Source organism: Arachis stenosperma, chromosome 4 (genome assembly GCF_014773155.1).
Source record: "Arachis stenosperma cultivar V10309 chromosome 4, arast.V10309.gnm1.PFL2, whole genome shotgun sequence".
Classification (NCBI taxonomy): Eukaryota; Viridiplantae; Streptophyta; class Magnoliopsida; order Fabales; family Fabaceae; genus Arachis; species Arachis stenosperma.
Window position 1 is genome coordinate 15034984 of NC_080380.1, and position 19425 is coordinate 15054408.

Genomic DNA, 19425 nt, shown 5'->3' on the forward strand with positions numbered 1-19425 from the left:
TCAAGCACTCCATAGGATCTTCAAGAGGAAGAAAGAGCCGCCATCACTAAGGTGGACCCGTTCTTTAATCTCCTTGTTCTTTATTTTCTGTTTTTTGAATTTCTATGCTTATGTTTATCTATGTTTGTATCTTGTGATCATTGGTGTCTTAGTGTCTATGCCTTAAAGTTATGAATGTCCTATGAATCCATCACCTTTCTTGAATGAAAAAAAAAACGTGCTTAATTGAAAAAGAAAAAGAATTGCATGAATTTTGAATTTTATAACAGTTTAATTATTTTGATGTGGTGGCAATATTTTTGTTTTCTGAATCTATGCTTAAACAGTGCATATGTCTTTTGAATTTGTGGTTCATGAATGTTGGCTCTTGAAAGAATGATGAAAAAGGAGACATGTTACTGAGGATCTGAAAAATCATAAAAAATGATTCTTGAAGCAAAAAAAAAAATTTCGAAAAAAAAGGAGAAAGAAAAAAAAAAGAAAGAGAAAAAGAAAGAAATAAAGTTGTGATCCAAGGCAATAAGAGTGTGCTTAAGAACCCTGGACACCTCTAATTGGGGACTCTAGCAAAGCTGAGTCACAATCTGAAAAGGTTCACCCAATTATGTGTCTGTGGCATGTATGTATCCGGTGGTAATACTGGAAGACAGAGTGCTTTGGGCCACGGCCAAGACTCAATAAGTAGCTATATTCAAGAATCATCATACTTTACTAGGAGAATCAATAACACTATCTGGATTCTAAGTTCCTAAAGAAGCCAATCATTCTGAATTTCAAAGGATAGAGTGAGATGCCAAAACTATTCAGAGGCAAAACGCTAAAAACTCCGCTCATCTAATTAATACTGATCTTCATAGATGTTTTTGGAATTCATTGCATATTCTCTTCTTTTTATCTTATTTGATTTACAGTTGCTTGAGGACAAGCAACAATTTAAGTTTGGTGTTGTGATGAGCGGATAATTTATACGCTTTTTGGTATTGTTTTTAGTATGTTTTTAGTATGATCTAGTTAGTTTTTAGTATATTTTTATTAGTTTTTAGTTAAAATTCACTTTTCTGGACTTTACTATGAGTTTGTGTGTTTTTCTGTGATTTCAGGTATTTTCTGGCTGAAATTGAGGGACCTGAGCAAAAATCTGATTCAGAGACTAAAAAGGACTGCAGATGCTGTTGGATTCTGACCTCCCTGCACTCGAAGTGGATTTTCTGGAGCTACAGAAGCCCAATTGGCGCGCTCTCAACGGCGTTGGAAAGTAGACATCCTGGGCTTTCCAGCAATATATGATAGTCCATACTTTGCCCAAGATTTGATGGCCCAAACTGGCGTACAAAGTCACCCTCAGGAATTCCAGCGTTAAACGCCGGAACTGGCACCAAAATGGGAGTTAAACGCCCAAACTGGCACTAAAGCTGGCGTTTAACTCCAAGAGGAGTCTCTACACGAAAATGCTTCATTGCTCAGTCCAAGCACACACCAAGTGGGCCCGGAAGTGGATTTTTATGTCATTTACTCATCTCTGTAAACCTTAGGCTACTAGTTCTCTATAAGTAGGACCTTTTACTATTGTATTTTCATCTTTGGACACCTAGTTCTTAGATCATTGGGAGGCTGGCCTCACGGCCATGCCTAGACCTTGTTCTTATGTATTTTCAATGGTGGAGTTTCTACACACCATAGATTAAGGTGTGGAGCTCTGCTGTACCTCGAGTATTAATGCAATTATTATTGTTCTTCTATTCAATCCCGCTTGTTCTTGTTCTAAGATATCACTTGTTCTTCAACTTGATGAATGTGATGATCCGTGACACTCATCATCATTCTCACCTATGAACGTGTGACTGACAACCACCTCCGTTCTACCTTAGATTGGGTGAATATCTCTTGGATTCCTGATGCACGATGCATGGTTGATCGCCTGACAACCGAGTGCTCGTCTGACAAACGAGCCAGCCATTCCGTGAGATCAGAGTCTTCGTGGTATAGGCAAGAACTGATGGCGGCATTCAAGAGAATCCGGAAGGTCTAACCTTGTCTGTGGTATTCTGAGTAGGATTCAATGATTGAATGACTGTGACGTGCTTCAAACTCCTGAGGGCGGGGCGTTAGTGACAGACGCAAAAGAATCAATGGATTCTATTCCGGCCTGATCGAGAACCGACAGATGGATAGCCGTGCCGTGACAGGGTGCGTTGAACATTTCCACTGAGAGGATGGGAGGTAGCCATTGACAACGGTGAAACCCTTGCTTAAGCTTGCCATGGAAAGGAGTAAGAAGGATTGGAAGAAGACAGTAGGAAAGCAGAGAGACGGAAGGGAAGGCATCTTCATACGCTTATCTGAAGTTCCTACCAATGAATTACATAAGCATCTCTATCTTTATCTTTATGTTTTATTCGTATATCACCATATCCATTTGAGTTTGCCTGACTAAGATTTACAAGGTGACTATAGCTTGCTTCATACCAACAATCTCCGTGGGATCGACCCTTACTCGCGTAAGGTTTATTACTTGGACGACCCAGTGCACTTGCTGGTTAGTTGTGCGAAGTTGTAGTGATCACAATTTCGCCCACCACCTGGCTGCCATCCCAACTGCAAAATGATGAGAAAAACAAGCTATGGAAAAAGAAAGTTATGAAAACGGGAGCAAAATTGCAATGCAGAAACTAGAAAAATGGAAGAACAACAATAAAGGATAGGATCTTACCCATACAATCGCGATGGTCTCTCGGTCACCCATCAAGAGATGCGAGTTGAGGTTGTTAGAACCAAAAATTGCCAACAAGACATCGGCGATCTATTGGTTTTACCGACCTATGCTGTCATAAGTTACCTTAATCATATAGTTAGAGCCGGCACCAAAACTCCAGTAGGTCAAGATCTGTCGTTCTTCCACAAGAGTAAGCTAGAAGGGATGGCGGCCTCCGGCCAGCCTCACCTTGAAGAAGGTCTCCTTGAAACTGGGAAAAAAATCTTTGAAAAGACTGAAGATCCTCCGGTTTCGCCCAACCTGGAAGGAGAGGTAGCCCTTTTTATGTTTACCTTCCTGGGATAGGTTGGTAAGCAGAAAGAAATAGAGAAAGACTTCCACGAAGGCCGAGAGCTCAAAGTACTCACATACCATCTCGAAGCATCGGATGGCAGCCCAGCTATTAGGGTAAAGTTGTGAGGGAGCAATTTCACATCAGTTTAGGAGAGCCATGACGAAGGGGGAAAATAGAAGCCGAACACCCAATGTAATGAACATGGGTTTATACACCCACATCCAATCGAAAAACCTGGTGAGTCTCAAGGTTAAGTCTACAATCATACTCTCGGAGGCTTGACACAAAAACATCATAGTTGGCTTCCTCGGGACCATCCCCGCATAAATCCCCCGAGTTGTTAAGCTCTTGTAAATCCTCTGCAGTCACCCTGGAGGACGTGCTTGTAATGTTAGTGGTGCACTAGGCATAACGATTCACAGGAGGTCACTACGCCATACCTACAGTGGGAGAACCACTTAAGTTAAAACAGGAAGTCGGAAGCTCGGCATAAGCCAAAGCTAAAGCTAAGTTGTTCTACGCCATTACTATCCTATACTATACCATTTCTAGGCCTAGACCCAGAAAAGAAACACGCAGGGAATCCCCCTAAGAGTTAGCTATGTAACACCCTACCATACAGAGTCTTATGCTTAAGTCATAATTCAGAGATGGCAAGGTATTACGACCTCTAAAATAAAAATTTAGTACGTATAGTAGTATGAATGATTAATTATAACTAGGAGCCTTTGTAGAAAAAGGGTAAACAAAAAAAAAATCGCAACTCAAGAGCGCAACACTCCGATCGATAACGTAACGAACAAGAGTAACCAACGCGAGATTATATATATACAAAGGAGTGTCAAAAACAGGAATATCAAAGCTCAAAATCCGGCTGCGAAGATAACCGGTCTGAGCATAGCAATATATACATGTGATAAAAATAAGGAAAAACCCCAAAGGAAACCCAAAGGGACACAAATACATAAAACCTGTTCTCCAAAATCTCTCATAAGAGGAGTCATCACAGTTTGTATTATTTAATGGAGATAAAAGTATCTAAGCAAAACATATAAACCAAAACTTAGTCCCGAGAACAAAGGATCTTCGCAAATCTAGAAGTCTCCAGCATGCCTCAGCGGGAAACCTCACGTCCTACATTTGAAAACCACAAAATCCGCATGGGTGAGAACCAGAGGTCCCCAGCATGGTAACAGCTTCCACATATATAATACATAATAATAGAGAAAAGCCGAAGGCAATCCTAGAACTTCCTCCAGATAATTCAGAGCTTATAAACAAGCTAAACCATAAAAGGGCATCTGACTAAAGATTCTTCAGTCTAACTAATACTTCCCTTTCCAATTCCTTCAAACCTCCCAACCACCAGCAGTAGTATAATGTAGCAAACACAAATATATCAAACAAGAAATATACAAATAGGAGCAATTAAGGCAGTTAGACAATTAGCAAATAGTATGCAGTCAAGTAGGCAGTCTCAAACAATTCACATAGTATGCATATGATGAATACCTGTCCCTAGTGGCTGATGATATCATCTTGTCAGTTATAGAGCCAACCCGACAAGTCCTGGTAGCTAACCATTGGACTGTCCCTCTGTCGCGCATCCCCAACTCGAGTTATACTCATCATAAACTTGATCATAAACATGATCCATATCCATCACCCTCACTGGTGAATATTCCGGGGGCGAGCTCATCCGGGACTTTCACAGTGCCCGGCCACACTTACGACATAGGGTCAGCAGAGTCTCAAGCCTCCACCTGGAGCACGTGGTGGCTAGCCACTGCTTTCTCCCAGGGATCTCGTGCCTCTGATAGTGGAAGTGCAAATCACAATTATCAATAATTCAGCATAAACATGCATGAATTCTCATCCATGGATCAACATCTATATCAGCCATCCGGCTCACGGTTCAGTCCAGAACCAGCCAATATTCATATCATACACAGCCATTCTGGCTCACGGTTAAATCCATAACCAGCCACCCGGCTCACGGTTAAATCCATAACCAGCCGTTTCATTTATCAATTGCAGCCTTTCGGTCCATGGCATAACAAGCACTTCCACCACCATCATCCGCATCTCACATAATCATCTTTGATCCTCATTGATCATTCATTTTTCCCTTACTTCACTCGCAAGTTACCTCATTCACTAGCCCCTTTTTAATAGCTAGGCATGTCATAATGATTTAAGACATAAATGGTGAGATCGGAGGCTTAGAAGTATGAGATTTGGCTTTTAAAACTCAAAAATCAACTTTGGGATAAAAAACATGGCCACGCGTACGCGCACTCCACGCGCACGCGTGGATGGCCTCAAAAACTCATCGACGCGCAAGCGTCATGCACGCTAACGCGTGGATTAAAAATTTGCCAATCGACGCGCACGCGTCAACCACGCGTACGCGTGGGTGTTCTCGTGCCCCAGGCACAACGCTGACACAGTTCTGGCATAACTCTCTGGAAAATGGCTGGCATTGGGTGCAGCACAATCGGCGCGCCCGCGTACATCACGCGCATGCGTAGATGGCGGTTTCTGGAAGATCGGTGCATACGCGCTAGGTGCGCCCACGCGCAAGGGGTCATTCTGCTAAAAATTTTCTAAGTTAAAAGCTGCAGAATTCACAGATTTAAACCCCAATCTTCCGACGGACATAACTTCCTCATTTTAAATCGTTTTTCACCCGTTCTTCGAACGACATGGACATCCCAGATCCAATTTTATTTCTAAACAGATTTGACACAAAACGGAGATCTGTAGTCCAAGTTATGTCCCGTCAAAGCATGCCCAAAAACCATATTTTTTATACAAAACCACAAAGTGCCATTTTCAAAACAAGGCATTTCCAACTCTTTTCAAAATCAATCAAAACATGCCAATTTCATCCCTTTTCTTTGAAATCAATCAAAATATATCCAATTCAACATCAAGTCTCCTCAACTCACACATTGACACTTTACCACAATTTACAAAATCACTATCTCATCATTTTAACCCACTTCACCCAAGTGGCTCAAACTCAAACATATTGACATATCATATACTATTCCTCATGCCAATTCTCAACAACACCAATTCCAATAAATCATTATTGTACACAATCAACATCATACTCACCATCAATATGGTTCAACCCACAATTCAACCATAACCAATCATCAAGCATATATCACAACATGCATATTTCTCATACATCATACCACCAAGGCATCAATAATCATCATCACATATATGACCACATCATATATCTCAATCATTCAACAACATCAATAATTCAATGCCTATCTTAGGGCCTCTAGCCTAAGTATTTCCTACCACATTACATATTAGATACGGGAAACCGAAACCATACCTTAGCCGATTTTCCAAGCTCAACCGGAGCACTTCCAAACCACTTATCCACAAGCTCTCAAGGCCTCAAAACCTCCAAGAACAGATTTTTCACCACCAAATCCCTTTTTCAAGCTTTTTAAAATCACCAATCAAGCTTCAATATCCACACACACACAACCTAAGCCACAACCATCACACCCATACACAACATCTCAATACCCAAACATCATAAAATCACAAATTACACTAGGGTTGAGAATCTTACCACACCCAAGGTCCAAGGAGACAAGATTAACCTTCTCCTTCAAGAGAGTTGGGTCCTGTAACATCAAAGAGCCCAAAAACTCAATATTTTTGCTCATAAAACTCGAAAACAAGGCTGGAATTTCGAAGAGCAAAACGTGACTTATCTCAAGATTGATTGTATGAGTTTTGTAGAGCTCTCCGCGGTGAACGCGTGGCCACTAACGGAGCGGCAATCGGAGCTCTAGATCAAAAGTTATGGTAGTTTGAAGATCAAGTGAGAGAAAGAACTTGAGAGAGTGTTCTTCCTCCCCTCTCTTCAATTTCAGCGTGAGTGTGTAACAAATGAGGAGAGAGAGTGCTGAAAACTAGGGTTTTGGTTTAGTTATGTTGGGCCAAGGGCCCACTTTGGGTCCGGTTGGCCCGGTTTAGCCCGTTCGGTCCAATCTTGGTCCGAATTCTATAAAATTGGTACCAAAATTCTCGTCTCAATCTCCTCTATCACATTTAGCCATAAAAATCACAATTTAGGCTTTCTAGAATAAATTCTCATTTATGGGTTAATTAGCCGTTAATTAACCGGGTTTTACAAGCTATCAGGCACTAGTTTGATCTAAACGAAAGTAGTAACAAAAATAGGTATAACAAACAATGGAAAATGGCCAAAAGCAACAACACATGCACCAAAATAAGAAAAATAAACATAAAGAATAACCACACACTAGTATTTGTGATGAAAAAAGATGTAAGGAGTAAGAAACGGAGAATTTCTTGCAGCAGTGGCGTAAAATGCATGAGTAATAAATGAAAGCAGCACGTCACGAAGGAAGAAGATGAAGAAATGGCAGTAATAGGGAGTGGCAGTTGTGAAAGGGTGAATGAAAAGGTGAGTGAAAAATAAAAAGAAGTTAACGGGTAAGGGATGATAACCATTAGAGAAGAGGCGTGAAAGGTTAGAGGTAAAACAGACCTTTTCGCCAGCTTTCAATTCACTATTAAAGAGTATTTAATGTTCTGGGCACGGAAACCGAGACAACGCTCCTAGGCAACTGTTGTGGGCAGCTTATGCGCACTACAAGCATGAATCCTGCCAACGAGGTCATGAGCAGGGAAAGATAACGACACGAGAAGACATGAGTAAGGCGAACACGCCAACCGACTTGGCACTGTTCTGGCCCAGCCCAATCAAGACCAAATACCCACTTGGCACACTTCTGACTCGGCGGGTCCCCGACCTGACTAAGCAAAGGTGTCCCCTGCGTGATGAGACCCCCAGCGAAGGTTTGGATAGCTGGTGATTTTGGGCAGCTAGCAGAAGCTTCCAAACACAGGGGGCCCAGATGAAAAGGCATATCCAATAAGCATGAATAAAGAGGAGGGACCAACCCCTCTCCCAAGTATGTCACACACTTACCCTAATTAGCTGCCTTTTTGTACGGATACTTACTTTAATATCGGAGTGTCCTTGCAGGTGGTCCCACCCACTAACCTACCGACATTTGTGAACGTCAACCCCTCTACGATGAGTGTTCTCAGGTTCCGCTACTCACCATCTATCATTTTATCCAACCAACCGACTCAACGAACCGACGAGCAATTTCTAATATACTAAAGTCGTTTTGCAACCTTTATCAATAGAAGAGTTATTATTTGGTTGTCCAAATAAGAATTCAATAAATTTTAATTAAGAAAGATTAAGAAACCACGTATTAGAATTAGAACAATAAATTATGATCAGATGTGATAAGTCTTTTAATTGATTAGATTTTGATCATGGTTCTGAAAATCGAATTGGACCGGCCGATTCAACCGGATTAACCAAAAATCGGTCACCTAACCAGTCTGGGTAAGATTAGAAACCGCCTGACAAAAAATCGGTGAGAAAACCGGTCGAACCAACGGTTAACCAGTGAACCGGGAGAACCGTCCGATTTTTTAGCAGTTTTTGGTTTGAAACTTAAACTACTAAACGACGTCGTTTTGAAGGTAAAAAAAAAAAGAAAGAAAGGCTAAACGCAACGAAGCCCTAATCCTAATCTCAGTCTCACACTCTCACCCAAAACTCCAGAAGGCAGAAGAGAAAGCACCCATGGGCCACGATCGAGCAACCCCTCTTCGCCGTCGCATAGCTACCACCATCGCCACCGCATCCCACCGCCATCGCCACCGCATCCCACAGCCATAACAGCGACGGCGTTGACCACCGCAACCACCACAGCGTCCTGTTTTCTCACCGAGCGCGCCTCCTGTTTCGTCGTCGCCGAGCTCCCCTCCTCGTTGGTCGTTACCGAGCTCGCCTCCTCCTTCGTCGTCGCCGAGCTCGCCTCCTCCTTCGTCGCCGTTACTCGCCACCGGTAATACTCTGTTCTTATTCGTTTGCACCTTCCACCTCGCCTCCTGTTTAATCGTCGCCTCCTCCTTCCACCTGGCTGCCTTCTGATTTTCCGTGCTTGATTTTATGAATTATTAGTTTGCGATTTGTTCATGATTTGTTATCTGTGCTTGATTTTATAATTTTTCTGTTCATGATTTGTTATCTGTGTTCATGTTTCGTTATCTGTGTTCATGTTTTGGTATATGTTCATGATTTGTTATATGGATTCATGATGAGATCATCAGAAAAATTTTGTTTGAGGTCATCAAAAAAATTCTGTGTTCATGATGAGGTTATCAGAAAAATTCTTTGCTGCTTCATGATTTTGGTTTTTGATTTTCTGAGGTTATTTGTTCATGATGAAATGAGTTGCTGCTTCATGATTTTGGTTGCTGAATTATTTATTTGTTCATGCTGGATTACATGATTTTGGTAGCTGCTTTATGATTTTGGTTGGTGCTTCATGTTTATCTGGATTACATGGTTTTCTGAAGTTATTTTATGGTCTTTGATTTTCTGATTGTTACAGATGGAACAATCACAAAGTAACCCATAGCCATAAGATAATGCTGTTCAAGATTCTCAAACTAGTTCATCCAGAGGTAAATCTGATCCAACTTGGTAATATTTTACAGTGAAGTATGACAAAAATAACAAGGCTCAATATACATGTATTTTATGCTTGAATACTTACAATGGAGGGAGATATATAGAATGAAATATCATCTTGCAAAAATTCCTGGACAAATTAAAGTTTGTAACAAAGTAACTGAAGATGTTGAACTTCAATTCAAAAAATTTTTGGAGGAAAACAAAAAAATAAGGTAGAAAAAAAGAAAATTTATAGCTGAATGTTATGATGTGGAAAGTGAAATACAATCGGAAGAAGAGTGTGAAGATATTGGAACACTTAATGATAATTATGATTTTTGATGAGTTATACCTTTGATTAGTTGAAAACTTGCTAGTAATTATTATTTTTTTTAATGTATAACATTATGAGTTTGTCATTATGTGCGTTTTTTTTTTGTTTAGTTATAAATTTTAATGTTTGAAGTTGTTTGTGAACCTCTAATATTAAGTTATGGATAATTTATTATGTGAAATTTTAAATTTTATTAAGTTAGAAATTATTGAATTTATATATTTAAAATTATTTTTAAGTTTTTCAATAATTTTATTTAATATTTTATTAAACCGATTAAACCTCGGTTAAATTCCGGTCGAACCAGTGACCTTACCAATTTATTGACCAATCCGATTCCCACAACCTTGATTTTAATACATTTTTATTTTTAAATTTTTTTAATGATTTAATATGGATAATTCTAAAATTACAAAACTCAAAGAATTTCGTCCATAATATTAAACCTTCATATATAAACTTATTAATTCCTCCCTAAGAAAATATTGCAATTTTGTTTTCTTTATCGATCTTTTCATTATGTTACATTAATGAACAATCCACCCAAACACATTGTAAATGTTTGGTTGCTCATGATAGAGACACACATGTGACAATGATGTACAAGAAACATGAGAAGGTATAGATAAGGTTAGAAGCATTTTAAGTGTACCATAGAATTAAATATTTTAATAATTTTAATCATTAATTTCAATTCCTCTCAGCATATATATGGATATAATAAAATTAATAACGTTAGAAACACGAAAAAAAAAGTTATAATTTATCTTATTTAATATTTATTAATTATTATAATAATTAATAATAATACTAAATAAAATAAATTTTAATTATCTTTGATTAATTTTTTTTGTTACTAAGTATTTTCGTAATGTAATATTTGAAGTGTCCCAACTCCACCGTAATCTTCATGCATGTTACTTAATAATCCAATTGAAATTATATTGTACATATTGTACGCCTCAAAAATGGCATTAACCACTAAAATAAATATATAGCTAATTAACGAAGGATTATCATGTATTCATGAAATACAGCGAAAAAAAAGAAAGTAATTTTAAAAATTTATTTTGTGTTTAAATTTTATTCTAATAATAATATATAGATCAAATTTAAATATCTGTGTACGCTAGTAAAAATCACTTTCTCCTTCGATAGTACGAAGGCACTGTGCGTATCCACACCGAAACCAATTTTTGCTGTCAACTCTTTGACCAATAGACATCTGATCTAAATTGAGAAACCTCTTGCAACTCTTTGCATGCCATAAAATTTTTTTCCAAGAATTAGGCTCACACACATTTATGTGTATAGAAGTAAAGGAATAAAACTCTTATGTTTTATTCTCATCTCTTTCTCATTCTTCTACTCTTGGCATACATATATATAGTATGGGTTTTGTTATTGATTTTAAATTTGAATCTCAATTCAAATTTAAATCATATCTTGAAATTCTAAATCTGAGTCTTTCAAATTTATGAATCATATCATAACTTAATTTGAAATAGAATCAGTTAGGATCTCATCCAAATTTAGAAATAGAATAACTAATTATTCTCAAATCTCATTTAATATTCTCAATTATCATATTATTATTATATTCTTAGTGCTATCAAAGAATATAATAATATTCTATTTAAATTAATAAAATTATTTATTTGATCAAATCAAAATAATAATTAAATAATTCTATAGTAAAGATTAGAGCACTCGTTAGTGTGTGACCCCATAGGTTCAATACTAAGCGGGTAGTAAATTAGTCATACTAAATTTACTAATCAAGGTTGGCGTCTAGCAACACTCCTTAACGACCTGATAGTATATGAAACAATATATTTTTACTAAGAATCTTAGAAGAACAAAGTATAACTCTTTCCATCTTTCCAGCTCTTGGTTAACCCTTAGAGTATGGTTTAATTGTCAAATTCTAACTTGTTAGCATTATTTTATGAACTGTGAATGACTTAAGAAACTCATTTTTCATTCATTCAATCTCCTTCGCCAAGGTTTTATTCATCCCAGTCATTATAATCATAGAGCTCAAACTCTTTACCAAGAGTTGACGGATTTTTTATTGACTAATCATTAATTCTACAAGTATTTAAATCATACCAATATCCATTCAACTAGCACCCTAAGGTATTAGGTGTCCGGAATCAAAGTATAATAAATACATTATTAATTACTATGACAGTCGCAGGTCAAAGGAAACTCTATTACTATGTTCATCTTGAGAATATCCTATTGACAAATATACGGTAATTATTACCATTAGGAATTCTCAAAGTAATGGTCATATCGCTATATACACCATATATATATATATATATATATAATTTAATAAATGAGATCTATTAAATTTCATCCAATGAAGACCATTATATATATATATATATAATTGATCTTTTTGAATTATTAATGTCCTTTTTAATAATCCTATGACCAAAAATAATTTAGATTAAATTATAAAAGATTTATCTTTTAATATTATGATCATTATCACAATGATAAATCTCTAAAATTTAATCAAGGATCTTATTATATTAACATTTTAATATAATAATAATAATAATAATAACAAATTATTTAACACGTGATTGATTAGATTGCGATCATACTACTTATTTTCAATAATTAAAGTGTATTATAATATTTTTTCCAACATGATATTTTTTTTGGACATAATAAGAAGTCTTCTAATTAAAGCATAAATTTGTCGATGTCTTTGATAACACAAAAGAATAATAATGCATATTATTTTGGGTGTTGGATTTGGTTTATATTTAATTTAGTTTCTCTTTTCTTCCGTTTGGAACATGTGCTTGATTCAATGTATGTAGGCACGTTTATTTTGTAAAGCCTTCATCACTAAACTAAAATACTCTAATGAAATTTCATAATTGACTTTATACAAAGATGCTTCGTTTTGACTAATAAATAATTTTTTTAAGAAGCGACCTCAACACAATAAATAAAATAAAAATAATTATAAACAAATAAAAAAGTAAAAAAAAATTGCAAAAAAAGTATCAATTATTTTGTGTTCTTTATTTTTATAATGTACTTCTAATTTTGTATTCATAATTTTATACTCGTAAAAATATTTTTAACCACTCTAATCTTATTAAAATTATGTCAATCTAATTGCAAGATGGCTAAATTGAAGTTTACCAGTTACATATCTTTTTATATTCAATTTTTACTAAAACTCTATTAATCTAACAGCATTCTTTCTCTTTTTTACCTGTACAATTTTATTAAAGTTTTTCATAGAAACTGATATAACTCTACAATATAATCCAATTCTTCTCACACATCGAATTTCTCTTTTTTTATATGAGTCTCATATAAAAAAATATAATTAAAATTATTTTTAATAAAATTCTTTTAACACACAACCAAAGTTCTTTTTCGTGACAGCAACTCATTTTAAACATCATTTCATCTTAAATTAACAATAAACTAATTAAAGCACCTTCAACTCATTAACATATTCTCATCTCGCAGCATTACTCCTCCATTAAATAATAAATTGTAGAATTTAATTTTAATACATTATAAAAATATTATTTTTATTTAAAAAATAAATTACATTTTTAAACAAAAATATTTATAAGGAGATGTTTTTAATATTTTTATTAAAATAAATGCTTAAAAAAATGTGTGCTCATCATACAAAAATTACTTAACTAAATTATTGAGAAATGACCGCTATCATAACCTAATGTTTTGACCCTTTATTTATATATAAGGCAATAGTAGTGGCTGGTGGTGACATTACACACATATATATAGGATTTGAATTCCCAATTTTTATTTTGAATGTCACCTATATATTATATTAAGAGAGGATAATAGATACGAAAATAGATATTTTTTAATTTTTTTAAATTTTTTTATAAAATATAATTTTTTATTATTTAATATTTTTTTTAGTTTCACTTAAAAAAATATATGATAAAAATATATTTTATAAAAAAAAATCTATTCCTGATACAAAATCCGATACATACCTGATCTTAAGAGTTTAAAGTTTGTAAAAATAACATTGTCAAGGCAAATGAGTTCGTTTTAATTTGTATACATGAGCCTATATATTTTATTTCGGAAAAGCTCAGTATACAAGCGATTAGGGCTTGTAACTATTACAAGTTTATTAACGTCTAATCCACCAAAACGCGCTGCAAAACCTACGTCACTTACACGCGCTATATAAAGATTTCGCATTTGTATAACTACCAAATTTAAAAGATTTGTTTCCTTCTTTGTTTTTCTTCTTTCCAAATTTACTCGTTCTTCTTCTCGCGTGTCTTTCCCTGGTTTTTCGATCGTTCTTTTCCCCTCCTTTCTCATTGGTTTGTTCTTCGTCATTGACGTTAGTTCCTCTCTGTAACTCCAGCTTCATTTTGAAGATAATGGATGATTCAACCTCAGATTGTCAGCTGAATCAGGGCGAAGTGGATTATGAATTTGAATCTAACGAAGTTCCTGAGGTTTGATTTACATACGATTACTCTGAATTTTGTTGCAGTTATTTGTATAGCATTGTGTAGCTGAATAATTCGTGAACATTGACTGTGAAACTTTCGCGTGAACATAAATCTGTGGATTAATTATCTGCAATTTTAAAGTAGACTCTCGGGTGTAGATCAGAACTTTTTGGGTGTATTTTTTAGCAAGTTTGGGTGTATTTACAGTTTATGGCTTTTTCTTATTTTAGTTGAGTTGTTGTCATTTGGGTGTATTATATCAGACATGATTGGGTGTATTTTTTTGTTTTTGTCATGGTGTATTCTGCAGCCTCTTTCTGTTCTTGATGACCAGTTTCTTCCTATTTTAGTTGAGTTGTTGTCGTTCGGGTGTATTAGATCAGACATGATTGGGTGTATTTTTTGTTTCTGACATGGTATATTCTGTAGCCTCTCTCTGTTGTTGATGACCAGTTTATTCCCAAGGTTGGAATGACCTTTACCACTCTTGAAGATGCTGAAAAATTTTACAGGAACTATGCCAAGGCTGCAGGGTTTTCTACAAGAGTTCGGAGTACAAATAGAAAGGGAAACGAGATTAAGAATCAATTGATTACATATAGCAGAGAGGGAAAATGGAAATCTAAAATATCTCCGACCGAGAAGATGAATCCGACAGCCGGTTTAAACTGTCTTGCAAGAATTTATATACACACACTGAAGGATGTTGGTGCTTGTATCATTTCAAAGGTTGTATTGGATTATTCACACCCTTGCTGTCCAAGCAAAGCATAGATGCTCAAACAGCACAGGGAACTAAGCATGTCCATTCCTCGTACAATAAAGAATAACGAGGAGGCTGGTATTAGACCAAGCAAAACTTACCAATCATTTGTTGCGGCTGCTGGTGGTCATCGTGAGTTAAATTTTATTGAAAAGGATGTGAGGAATTACATTATGAGAGAAGTTCGTAATGTTTTTGAACAAGAAGATGCAAAGGAATTCGGGAAATATTTGTTAAGAATGAAAGAGAAAAATCAGAATTTCTTTTTTGAACTTGAACTCGAGGAGGATCAATCGATTAAGCTGGCTTTTTGGGCCGATGCTAGAAGTAGAGCTGCCTTTGAGTATTTTGGAGATGTTATTTCATTTGACATTACCTACAATACAAACAGGTAATAAACTGTCCCTGTTTATGATGCTAAATTAAAGTTTTTTATGAATCTGCCTCAGAGGTGTATATTGGGTATTTTTTGGGTGTATAGAAAGCATTTGTTGGGTGTACGTAATGAATTTCCATTCTGCACTATGGTAATTTGTTTCAGGTATAATTTGGTTTGTGGTTCTTTTGTCGGGGTAAATCACCACGGTCAGTCAACACTTCTTGGATACTCTTTGATGAAAAACGAAGAAATTGAATCATTCAAATGGTTATTTCAATGTTGGTTTCGTTGCATGGGAGGAAATGCTCTGAAGGGTTCCTCACCGATCAATGCACATCAATAAAAAGGGCTTTAGAGGCCTGTATGCCAACAACAATTCACCGTTGGTGTATTTGGCATATCATGAAGAAGATTCCAAACAAATTAAACGGGTACAAGGGACATGCAGAAATTGAACAAGAAATGAGCCAAGTTGTTTGGAACTCTCATAGTAAAGACTCATTTGATAGGAATTGGAATGATTTTCTGCTGAATTTTGGTCTTGTGGACAACAAGTGGCTTTCAGGTAATGTTTGTTTAAAATCTGCAGCAGAGGTGTAATTTAAATTTATGTCGGGTGTATTTATAGTCTATTTTTGGGTGTATTCTGCAGATCTCTATGAAGACCATCATATATGGGTTCCAATCTATTTGGATCACCATTTCTGGGCAGGGATGAGAAGCACGCAAAGGAGCGAGAGCATGCATTCATTTTTTAACAAGTTTATTACCCGGAATAGCTCGCTTATTCAATTTGTCAAACAATACGATAATTGCCTCGAAAGCAGGGAGCAAGCAGAGAGAGAATCAGATGCTGCAGATTTTTATACGGTCATACCTTGTGCAACCAAATCCTCCATTGAAGTGCAGTTTCAAGATGTGTACACTCATCAAAAGTTTAGGGAAGTCCAAGCACAATTCAGAGGAAAGGCAAATTGTATAACTAGATTAACGAATTCTGCTCTAGGCTATTCAGTATACGAAGTTGGAGAACAAGTTTTCAGCTCAATATTCAACAAGTTTGTGGTTAATTACGACTCAGTAGCAGCCGAGATAAAATGCCAATGCTTATTATTCGAGTCAAGAGGGATACTGTGCCGTCACGCACTAAGCGTGTTAAGCTTTGAACAAGTAAGCCAAGTGTCACCTAGATATATACTGGAACGATGGAGCAAGAAGGTAAAGAGGCGACACACATACATCAAGAGCAGCCACAACGAGCCACTGTTGGAGCCAAGAAGCAAGAGGTTTGATGAATTGATTTTTCGTTCGCAAAATGTTTGCGAATTTGCATCAGAATCGGAGGAGATGACTACAATTCTGCACCGTGCGTACGATACCATCATGGTTGAGATGGAAGAATTGAAAGCCAAAAGGAAGGAAACATCTTCTTTATCTCACGAAGACGCCAACTTGGAATCTGTTAACGAGCTTCAGAGCCCTCCAAGGATTCGAACAAGAGGACGTCCAAAAAATAGGCTCGGTTCAAAGTTGGACAAACAGATTAAAAATACCTCAAAGAAGAAGAAAACAAAAGCTTTAAACGAGGTAAAAGTGATGTTTTTAAATATGTGGTAATTGAGTTTAATTTTGTCGTTAATAGTTTAGCTAATATGTGAGTTTGTTATATTCAGTTAAACCTCTTTGATGTTGGATCAATGGTGCATTCAGATTCTACCCAATATCAAGGACGTGTTATGAATTATCAATTCAGGGTACCAGTAGCAGCGGATAACTCTTTGGGTGTATAGTTACAGAATATGGGTGTAAAAGAACTGTTTTCTTTTGGGTGTATTTCTGAATTTTTTTTGTTTGACATTTTACATATATATATATATATATATACACACACACACTTCACAATCTGCTGTTTATGTTAAAAAAATTACTGATTTGGGTGTATAGTAGTTTCGTTGGTTTAGGGTTTAGGGTTTAGAGTTTAGGATTTAGGGTTTAGGATTTAGGGTTTATGGTTTTAGGATTTTAGGGTTTAGGGTTTAGGGTTTTATGGTTTTTAGGGTTTTGTGTTCAGGGTTTAGGAGGATAGAAGTTTGGGTGTATATTAAGCAATCTTGGGTGTATATTAAACTTTCGTTGGGTGTAAAATTTCATAATTTGTGTTTATATCTGGTTTGATATTTTTCTTCATATTTTACCACTTGTAATACAGCACAGACAATTTAAATATGGAAAAAAATTTCATTGAAAAGAAGTTGTTTATAATTGGGAAATTTTTACACAATGTGTTCAATTTACAAACTAGCTAACAGTTACATTACTCAGTTTCTATATCATTAAAATCTATCTGATAAAATAGACTCAATAATACTGAGGATGGCCTGGACAGTCTTATTGTATTACTCCCTCTAATTGCTTCAGCTCTGTCTTTATTCATTTCACTGAATAGTATCCGGGAAGCATATTCTACTCTATAGTGATCCACCTCGTCCTACAATTAAAAATTATATTCTGTTTAAATAACAATATTAATTCAGTAAAGTAATACAGAGTTATATTGTTTTAAAGACAGTTACCTGTGCCCAATTATCCCACTCATACTTCGCCCTTTTAATGTTTTCGGGCTCAATTAACTCAAGCCACTTCATAACGTAAATAGCACAGTCATAGCTGAAAATGAAGAAAATAAATTACAAATCTCATTTAGGAAAGTTTAATGTTCAGAGTCACAAATTTATACCTTGTCTTTTGGCCTGAGATGTTAACATATGGTGCTCTAATTTTCTTCTCCTTCTCCTTCTTCTTCAGAGGTGCCCCGCCAGCATATACTCTCATTCTTGAAATAACATATCCCTTAAAAAAAAACAAATCAGTAATACACCCGAAGGAAATACACCCAAAGGAGAACATACTTACACCCAAAGCAAAACATACATACACCTTATATTGAATTGAAATACACCTAACTATTAAAATAAAGAACACAAAGCCAACTTACAATGAATTTATTAAGCTCCTTTTTGTCATCGGTTGGACATTTCGTGTGTACCGGGTCGAGTATATATAATCTCTACTTTCTTGTATCAATCAGCCATAACCACCAATGGTTTGAGTGGCAAACAGGTGCAAAAATCTGAAACATGGCGACATTTCAACAGTGTTTTATTTTATTTGGCATATAAGTAAAGAATGGTACTAACAAATTTTACAAATGAAAACTTACATATCTATGTGATGTTAATTTTCTTGCAACCATGAAGGGAATAAACATTGGGTAGTCTTCCACCCTGAATTCTTTGTTGGGTTTAGGTGATATGAATTAGCCCTTTGGATGCTTTGCAATGGCCATGTTCTACAACAATTGTGAAACAACAAATAAAATACTGAAAATACACCCAACTGAATACTTTAAATAAATCCAAATGAATACACAACTTACACTCAAATGAATACACAACTTACACCCAATTGAACATAAAAAATACACCCAAATGAATAAAGACAAACCCAGTTGATCAAAGAAAATATACCCTAAGGAATACACAAAATACACCCAAAATTCGTAGAAGTAAAACTTACCACAATATCAGGGAAGAGACAATATACTTCTTCTTGAAACCTTTTATCATTTTTCTGGTTGAGGATGAGGCACATGGCAGATACAATCTACAAAAATATGCCAAAATCAATTTACATTAAAAAATATTGCAGTTAACTTTGGTGTAAAAACATTAATGTTATTCTAATATTACCTCAGCTTCTATATGACTTTCTTCTTTGAGTGATGCAAGGTGCATTCTTGTCAAAATGTATTTATCTTGGACAATCAGAGTACACACGTTGTCAAACTCATTAGTTCTGCCATCTG